This window comes from Miscanthus floridulus, chromosome 12, assembly GCF_019320115.1.
Source record: "Miscanthus floridulus cultivar M001 chromosome 12, ASM1932011v1, whole genome shotgun sequence".
Classification (NCBI taxonomy): domain Eukaryota; kingdom Viridiplantae; phylum Streptophyta; class Magnoliopsida; order Poales; family Poaceae; genus Miscanthus; species Miscanthus floridulus.
In genome coordinates, this window is record NC_089591.1 from 77140638 (window position 1) to 77151136 (window position 10499).

Below are 10499 nucleotides of genomic sequence, written 5' to 3' on the forward strand. Positions count from 1 at the left end.
GCTGTAATCAACCGAACACTTTAATACACAACCCCGTCACACATATAACCCGCCTCACACTGGGGCTCTCACACGACCACGCATCATTTGGGCTCTGCCTTCCAGGACGTTGGCCGCCTCATCCAGCGCTATGATACCCGCCACGGCGGCCTCCGGGATAATGTGCAAACCACCTTGGAGGAACCACCGCTATGCAAGGGCCTTGATCTTGACAATTGCTGAGACACTCTGTTTGATGTGTGGTACAATGCTACGGCCAGGAACTTCTGCTGCAGTCTCAAAAATGCTAGCTTTGGAAGCATGCACGCGTATCCTGTTTGCTCTTTTGATTTCTGTTTGTCCTCCATAGGGAGTAAATCCTGTTTGGTGCTCATCTTTTTATTGCACGTGGCCCTACCCGGTATCATGATCCACATTCCGGGGTCAATTCAGCGTGCGATTGGAGTTGGTACAGTGTAAGTTAAAGGGGCGTGATCGAGTGCCTGGCACGACCTCTCGTCTAAAGCAAACACCGAACTGCTGTATCATCTTCAGGTGTGCAGATGCAAATGCAACGCAGCTGTGAGGACCGCGAAAGCAAACAAGCCAAAAAAAAAAGGAAAAACGATGGGCCCTGTCCATGTGTTGGCCCATGGGTGGTTACTAAAAGTCAGCCCATTGACTACCAAAACAGGCCGAGATAGTTGGGGCCCTCTTCTCGTACCGCAGTAGCTAGATAGCTCCATACGTAATCTCCGGCCTACTTCTATTATGCTTCTGTGGCCCAGTATTTGCTCTAGTTCAGGCCCATCAGTGATATTATTTGCATTTTGCAGAAACCTTTTCGTCCAAGAAGGTAAATAGCTAACGCATCGGTTTGCTCAAAAAAAAGAAAGGGTAACGCATTGGTCAAGCAGCATATATTCACCAGGTGCTTTGCTCCATTTCTTGACTCGCACACCCAATCACTAGTTGGTCAATAATGCACCAGGCGAGACTCACAAGTCACAAGCACCTGGCTCTAGGCCGGTCAGAGCATTAGTTCTTCCTGGGTCCGGTCCAAGCGTGTGAAGCGTCCAATCACCTACAAGTTTCAGTGGAGCTAACTATTCCAGATTTCGCACAGCTCCGGTCGTCGATCGCCGACCACCCGTGCTGTGCAGCCGTGCTCAAAGTGCAAGTCCACATTCCCCTTTCTTCCGTACTGTGCAGGTGATGCCGCAACGGGTAGTGAGACTACCGACCATCGGCAGTCAGCGGCGAAGCCAGTGCATATGTGTCGGGGTCATGCGACCCCGATAACTTTGTACGAATCAGTGGAACCCCACGTATTCCGGCCAACTACGACCCCATCAAATTAAGTTCATGAATCTATGCGACCTCGGCAGCAGTTTAGTCTAGGTTCGCCGCTGTCGGCAGTGTAGATGACAATGACAATGACAACGACAACGCCGTTGCCGGCCGCTAGCTACCTCAGTTGTTGTCCCCCTCCCAGTCCCAGCTAGATGATGCATGCCCGGGACAGGACGTTTCGGCCAGGGCCAGCCATGACCCATGAGCCCATGAGTGTACTACTCCGCATATACGTATACGTATAGCTGGTAACATGAGGAGCTAATAGTGCGTGGTTGCCAGTTCTAGCTAGCTCGGTCCATTCAAAGCTAGCTAGCACCCCTAATGGAGGCCACGGCTGCCATCAGATCTGAGCTAGCTCTAGCTGTTGGGCATGGGCTACCTAGGCTAGGTACAAAGAGAATCTACCGCAGTGAAGAAGTTAGCCCTTGTTTGGTTACACCCCAATATCAAAAAAGTGCTACAGTACCTGTCATATCGAATGTTTGCGGCCTGTGCATGGAGCATTAAATGTAGACGAAAAAAAACTAATTGCACAGTTTAGTTGGAAATTACGAGACAAACATTTTGAGCCTAATTAATCTATGTTTGAACATTATTTGCCAAATAAAAACGAACGTGCTACAGTAGCCCCAAATTCCAAACTCCTAGAACTAAACACAGCCTTAGCAATGGTTGTTTGACTCAACCGTTGCAGTAAGTCACAGTTCGAAGACTGAACTTTAGGTAGTACAGTCGATCCACATCCAGCTAGAGCCATGTGGACTTGCTTCAGGACATAAACTATAACCATGCATTATTGTGCCCAACTGAACTTTTTTACAGTTGATCCGATCGTCAGATGATGTAGCAACTGCTAATAGAGGGTGATGGCGTTTACTCTGAAACTCTGATCTAAGCAGAGATTTGTCGCATGCATTGCATATGGATATGGGCGTTTCCTAGGAAAGCTAAAGCGTGGTTTCAGATTGAAGGTCAGGACGGGATAAGCAGATAATGTTGCCGGCGACGCAGTGCATGTACCGTGCATATTTTGTGGCTCCGGTTCTGTTGTCTTCTCGTGCTAATTGGCGTCACCCGTGAGCACACCACGAACGAACAGCTAGCAAGCCCATCCTCAGTATTCGCAGTACCAAGACGAGCTATAGTTGAGCTAGTCTAGCCTAGGCGCCTAGCTGTACGATGTTTCTATTTGTGGATACCATGTCCATGTGCCAGGCTGCCAGCACACAATATGATGCAAGAGAACACTGTTGAACAGTGAGCTCTCTCAGCAGACAGCATTGTAGGCAGGGGGGACAAAGCCAAGCGGCAAGTGGTAGTACCCCTACTAGCTAGCACTACACTGGAACATGGACCATACGGAGTAGGAGTATGCATTGTACTAAAACCCTGCAGTTCGATCGAGTCCTTTTTACTACAACTCGTACTACTCGCACACCGCGTTACCACAAGAATCCCCGCTGCATGCGCCATGCATTGGTACAACGTATAGAGGGACAGTCAACAACAGTGCAACAGGTCTGCAGGTTACAAAGAGAATCGACAGACGACATCACGACAGTGCAAACAAACCTCGCCGAACAACGTGAAGCAGGGTTTCAGTTTCAGAGGGAGCACGCGAATCGTCCACGGCTGCCTGAACTCTCAACACCACACCGTTCGGAACACATGTATATGTTTTCCCTTGATCGCGAGATGCCCCGCGGCCTTATCTTCAGTCTGCGCGCAGGCCCGCATCCTGCATCGATTCCATGTGTCTGCTGAAATAAATTTTAAAAAAGGGTTGGTCCTGGTTGCGGCGCCGGCGTCCCCGCCCTGGCGCCCTGGGATCTGAATCCTGATCCGTTTCCGTGCATCATGGGCCTGCAGCTTGCTGTTTCCTTCTCACAGGCACAGGCGGCTCGCAGTCCGCTTGTCGCCTTGCGCAGAGATGCCGCTGCCGCGGGCGGGCCGGACGGGGAACGGGCCCCGATGACAAATCTCCTGTCCACCAGGGCAGGCGACCGCAGACTCGCAGGGAGGGAGATCCCCCGAAAAGGCCCTTGCGTGATTCCTCAAAAGAAAAGGGCTCTTGCGTGGATCCATATAGAGCGAGCGATATATGGAGGAGCATTGCATTCACGATCACGGAGAGACTGTCCATCAGTGGTAAAACAGACGAGGAAAAGGGAGGTAAACGATGGCCCAAGTGATACAGACAGAGCCGTCCACTTGCTGTGGCGCGGCCCTGACACGATCAGCGAAGAGGATATACTAGAAAGGAGACGGCAACACCGAACTGCTTGGAGATCACTCGTCGACTCGACACTTCACACTTTGGGTGCAGGCGCTGAGGTGCAGCTGCAAGCGGATACTCCTACGTAGCTCTTGTTTTTACTTCTTCGGCGGCAGCTGGACAGCACGGAGCGGCAATGGCATCTCCTTTTTACCGGTCAAATTTCGATGGTGTCATGGCTGCTTGCTGCAGGGTGGCACCCAACTTTTGTTGTCGCAGCAGTCGCAGGAGATGGTGGCGCAGCAGCAGAACTGCAGAAGGCAAAGCACTGCTGCCTCCCTGTTGCAAATCACATGTGGTAACACAGCTCAGGTGCATGTGCAGGTGCATGCGCATCGATTCGATTGGAGGCTCCATCTGGTCCCTCCCTGATGCATCCAGCGATCCGTCTGACCGTCTCCGGAAGGGAAGGCTTTGCCTAGTTGCCCTGCATGCTATCTGAAGCCAGAAAAGCCTGAATCGAGAAGCGGTTGCTCCCTTCTGCTGGTGCTGCTGGCCGGCCACTTCCTTTTGCTACGATACGACGCCTAGCGTATTAATATCCCGTTTTATTTGTGCTCATTAAGGAAAGGAGGGAAAAGCGGTGGATGCAGAGGCCGCCCCATGTCCTGTACGTGTGTCCTCTGCCCTCCCCTGCTGTCTGCTGTTGGCCTCAAGCATCAAGCCTGACGAGGAAGCTGCAGTCGCGCTGCTGTCTTTCAAGTCTGCGAGGTCCCAACCAACCACCACCTTGTCTGATAGGAAAGATGCTATCCTACCCGAAATCCAGAGTAACTAACCACTGTTACCTTCAGTACAATCTTATTGCCTTTTCAGAACCTTTAATCGGTTTCATTTCAGTGATAATAGACAACAACTGTTAACCATTTAGGAGGAGTACTCCTGTGCAGCAGTCCATGATAGAGCAGTACTGCTAGGCGTTTCTCTTTACTCTTGGAGTGTGATCCATGATGATGGTACTCCTAGTATCGCTTGCCTGCCTGGCGCTGGCAGTGTGGCTCCCAGTTTCACATGCTCTCTCTTGCCTAGCAGTAAGTATTACGTACGTACTCCCTCCGTCCAAAAAATATAACATAATTCCTAGCTCTAAATCTGGACATACACGCTACTATGCTACCAGGTGGTGGCCACCGGTGGGATATATGTGTATCGTCATTGGCCTCTATTCGGCTGGCTGGGAAAACGGCTGAAGCTGATTTGTTCCGAGAGAAAAACACTATTATTTCGCTGAAACGGTACGACTGATAAGTTCAAACAAACAGGGCCATTATGCTTTCGCCATTACTGTAGCGGTACAAAGTTAGGTCTGGATTAAACCGGGTTAGTTGGGGGCGATAGCTAGAACCTCTCTCTCGTGGTCACGCCTTGCCTTGGCGCCTTGTCGTTTGTGTCCCGCGAAAGGAGGGTCCCCATGAGATGCCCGGGCGCCCACTGCCCAATAAGGAAAGCATTTACGCCTGATAAATTGACCGGCGAGCGATTAGCCGATCCATCCGTTTTGGGACCATGTGTGCATATATGCTGTCTCCATTGGGATTAATGGGAGTGTGCAGCATGACGACGGAGCTGCAGCAGCAGCAGATATCAGCTGCTGCTGCTACAGCCAATCAGATCCGTCGCTACAGTTAACATGGCCTGGCCTGGCCTGCTGCAGTATGCATGGTCACCAAGCAAGGGGCTGACCATCTTAGCTTCCTCACATGGGCTGCGATTGCCATAGACAGAGCTAGATAGAGTCGTCGTTGCCTCACGTAAGAGAGACGAAAAGGCGTGTGCGCGCGACTTGACTGACCGGGCCGTTGCCTATGCCTATTGCCTACCTGCTTTGGTTTCATGGGACGTTGTTCGGCTGAGCAAGTTCGATTTTTTTTTAGTCGGAACAATATTTTTCTCTTACAAAATTTTAACATAAATAATACTTTATTTCATCCCAACCAACCACTCCGCAGGGGGTTTAGAATAAGGCCACTTGAGCTCGGGAAACCATTATTATCAATAATCGATGCCTGTCGGTGTCTGCTGCTGCCCCGCCTCGATCTTTCACCTGCTTGTTTGCTCTGTCTACCAGCTTTCCTGTCATCATGGAGCTCCTACTCCTAATGCTGGCACACCTGCCTTGCCGACGACGTACTACTCCAGTGGAGGATTTATAGTATTTTGTTCATCCAACGTATGGAGTGGTCGAACTCGAATGTGCTCCTTTTGTGGGCAGGCACGCGGCCACGAGGCCCGGAAAACTGTGCTGCCTGGGATTGATTTAACAATTCCCCCCACTTGCCCAAAACGATCAGTGGACCATCACGTTGCTTAACGACCTCACTATACCTTCTTCTTCCCGTAATAGTATATAGATATTATATACGTATGTAATGATGATGGATTCTTGCTTTCTCGTTATATATGATAATAACAAAAAAAAAAACGATGGCCTAGTTGCGTGCAGGTGCATCCCCTTCTGCTTTATTACTAGAATAGAATAATAAAGACACAGGAGACTAGGAGATGATATATACTAATGGCATGTTGTTGATGCTATGCCGTCGATAGGTTATTACGTGCCAGAGATCTTTTCTCGGCGCCTGATGATGGACCGGCAGAAAGCCCCCGATATGAGACCATGCAGAAGATATCAAGATGATCGAGCAAAAAAAAGCTGCTTAACTCGATCTACCTAACCGTGACTCACATTGCTCCTGCAGGCGCACCTCTGCTCTGCTGTGTCGTCGTCCCTACACACGTCGGGCGCATCACGTCACCAGCCCTGCTTGCTTGCTCGTACAGAGTCTACCAGTGCTCTACCTGTTAGGTTGATCTCCACAACCTTGATCCATGTTCTGATGGGGGCGCTCAGCTTTTTTACAGGCTGATGGGCCCTGTCGCGCAACGCAATAAATAAAAGGTGGGGCTAGGGCTCGAGATGAAAGGTTCACCATAGCCGCCAAAGTCCCACCATGTTCTAGCCCTAGCCTGATCTAGAAGGGCGCGCTGTAAGTGACGGGAAGTGCTATCGCCTTCATCGCCGTCACTAGACCACGCCTCCACGTCGCTGCTACATCGTCGGCCACGCCATGACTGCGACTGTCCTTTTGGTGAGGTATATCAACAAATCATCACATCTAAGCTAAGTATTACTCACTGATCTACGCCTACAAGTATTTTCAGATCTATCACTAGCTACCAGCAAGAATCCATCAATGAAGCTAAGAATATGACCCGTCAATTCTGCCCCTGTCGAGAAAGGAACAAACAACCGAATTGAGGTGAACTTCTGACGCGGACATGGCGGCAATAAAACGCATGGATCCGCGGTCGTCGTCCCTGGCGCAGAGAACACATACACCCAGCTTTTATTTGGTTGTTGCGATATCTAGAGGTGGTATAAACCACCCAACCAAACTTGCCATTATCAGAAGATAGATGCTTGTGCAGTAACAGCACTGCAGCAGGCAGATCATCACCAGCTCCACGCCATCTCTCTCTTTCTCTGCCAGTCAAAGTAAGCGGCTAGCCCAAATTTTTTATATTTTAGCTAATTTTTTGAAAACATTTCACAAATATGCTCCTGGAGGTAAGGTTTTAAATTCTGGACCCTTAGCTCGGCGCCAGCTTACACTGCTCGGCGCCGAGCTCCGGGCCACGTTGGCGCCATAGACGCTGACATGGCAGCCAGCTCGGCGCCAAAAATCCTAGCGCCAAGCCCTCTTACATATGGGCCCGAGTTTTCTTTCTCTCTTTCTCTCTACCGTCCCCGCCAGCGCCGTCCCCGCCCGCATGCCCAGGCCAGCGCCCGTTCCCTCGCTGGCTTCCGTGCCCGCCGTGCCACTCGGCGCTGTGGCCCTGCCCTGCCCCACCCGTCCGCGGCCCGCGCGCCCTCTCCGGCCGCCGTGCCCGCCCTGCCCGCCACGTCGCGCGCCATCCCGCCCAGCCTAGCTGTGGCCCGCTGCACCCGGCCCTGCCACACCACTCGGCGCCGCGGCTCGCCCCGCCCCACCCGTCCGCGGCCCACGAGCCCTCGCCGGCCGCCATGCCCGCCACACCAAGGCGCCCGGGAGCTCCGGCCCAGGCACGCCAAGGCGCTACGGCAGCTTGCTGTTGCACTCCACCGACTGCACAGTAAAGTAAGTTACTTTATTCGTTTGAATTGGTAATTTAGTACTTAGTTATATAGATACTTATGTGGGTATAACTAGTTTTCGTATATAGTTATTACATAGTTAGATACATACATACGTATATATTTAGTACATAGTATATATATGTAGTACTTAGTACATAGTATACATTTACTTATCTAAATACTAGAGACCTTCACGTTAGTAGTTAGCGTGTATTTTTGACTAAAGGACAGTGTTTCGTTACGTGTTTGAAATAGGTGGACAACCTAATGACCATATATCATGGAGGCACCGTTGAAAGCGATCGCTATGGATATGTTGAGTTTGTTGACATGCAAAGCGTGCTCGTGCTATTCAATGATAGGCCTTCATTTAGTGAGATGGTTGCAAGGGCTCAGGAGGAGCTGCATTGCCTTGGAGATGATGATGATGGCATTGCAGTTGAGGGTGTACTGCACCTAGGTTCTCCTCCCAACATCCTCAGGCAAATGATCCCAATTGGATGTGCGGATTAGTGGGAGAACTATGTGAGATCGGCTATGAAGAGCCAGCTGCAATGTTTGGACGAGGTTGTGCATCGGGTGTTAGTTGATCCCATCTCTCATGGGGTTTCCCCACCAATGGGTCAACAGGCACACTTCGACCCTCCCGTCTCGGAACCTGATATGGATGTGAAGGTTGCACCTACGGTTTCCGATGCTCAATCTGTCCCCAATGAGGTAGTTGGAGATGCTTGTCAGACTCATGTTGTTGTGGCAGATCCTCCTCATGAGATTTCTTTGACACAGAATCATCGGAGTAAGTGTCTTATCCACATGGTTATTGGGAGCTTACCCCCTTCCTTATATCTATTTTTTTCATTCTTTTCTCATTTCTCTACTTATGTTGCAGGAGACATTCCTGACAATGTGGATATGTCCCCTGTTGCTGCGCAAGTGCACTGTGGAGATGGATTCCGTGGCGCTCCAATAGTGTTGAAATTATGAATGATTCGAAGCCATATGAGATGACAAGGGTTCTTGATTCTGATGATGATCGCCCTATTGGAGAGCTGACAGAGAGTGATGTTGAGATATTGAGGCGTATCTTTTTCGGCCACCGTGATCCAAGAGTTCACGAGTTCAGCGATCTTGCTCATTCTAATCAGGCGTGTGCAGAAGCTCCTAAGGCCGGTCCTAACATGGTAATTGAGAATGGGAGGATATTTAAGGACCTCCCTATATTGAAAAGGTGGTTGCAGGCGTTTGTAGTGATACGAAAGAGACCTTACAAGGTCTTGTATTCATATGCGAAGCGCCATTACATAGTTGTGTGTGACAAGGAACGCTGCCCATGAAGGGTTTGTGCAAGGAAGCAAAAGGTCACCGGAAAGTGAAAGATCACAAAAGTTGTTGGGCCACACAATTGTGCTGACCATGAGCTGACACTGAAGCATCGGCCAACTGGCCAGATAGAGTTGCATGCCAATTTGGAGTGAGACAGCTTTGGCCAATGACTCCATTCTCGACTAGCGTTGACTTACACAAGTAAGTGTTTTGCTATTTCAAATGTCTTGTGATGGTCCTATTTCCATTAATATGGTGACATATACATGGATTCAAGTAATGATGACATACGTGCAGGTTGGATCGTCAGAAGAACAAAAAAGATTTTTGACTGCGAGAAGCACCACTAGTACTACATTAAGCAATGGGAGGAGATGCACGACAACATGAACGAGAACAACGAGCCACACACGAACCGTGAGTTCAGGCGGTACCAAACTTGGTACCAATGTGTGACACGTTGTAGGTTGAGGGTACAGTGGACAGAAGATGACTACGCCGCCGACATCAAGTCCTCCGACGATGAAGACACGGCGTATGACCAATCTACTCAGTGTAGAAAGGCAGGTGGAGGCAGGACCAATCTTGGACAAAGTGGTAAGTTAATTGCCTTATTTTTCTATATTAAGTTGCATACCATAACATTATGCATTAGAGGTATCTATTTTAGTTAGTGCCACCTTTGAGCCGTAGCATCCTTATAATACGTTAGATTGTTGTACAAAAGAAAACAAAACCTATTGCTATCTGTTCAGAAGTATTATTACTGAGAACTTTGTTGTAGGGCAATACCCTCAAATGCTCCGCTGAACACATTAAGCGCTTTCGTCCGAGAGTCAGGGACGACGACACGCGTAGCTTCCTAGACGTAAGATCCAAAATATTCTTTCAAATATATTATTAATTTGTTAGATTCTTTCAAGTTAACGTAATTTTGTACAATGGAGGCTGTCACGTCGGCTACGTCAGTGCGGCTGCTCCTTGTGGTTGTAGGACAGACACGACGCAAGACATGTACGTTCCTTCCGTAGGCAGAGGAGGCTTAGGTTCCTCTAGCCAAACAACTATAGGGGACGAGGACAAGGACGAGGACAACGACGACGTGGACTAGAGGCACGAGGAGCTTGGCCCCTCTCAGCTCCAGGACGCTCCCTTGACTCAGCCTACACAGCCTCCAGGCACTAGGCGATGCCGTCCACCTAACCCTTACACTCCAGGTACCAGCGCTCTCGGTCACAAGGGTAAGGATAAGACTAAGAGGCAGTAAGGGTTTGTGATAGATGTTGGTATATACTATTATGGATTTTGTAGTCACTTTCCTGAATTATATGATGATATCTCTGTTTGTAATTGTGGATGCTCCTGAAACAAGGGAAACTCTTGTGATTTTTTTCCGTGAATCATTAATTATACTACACTACTAAAAAGACACAAATGTAATACACAGAT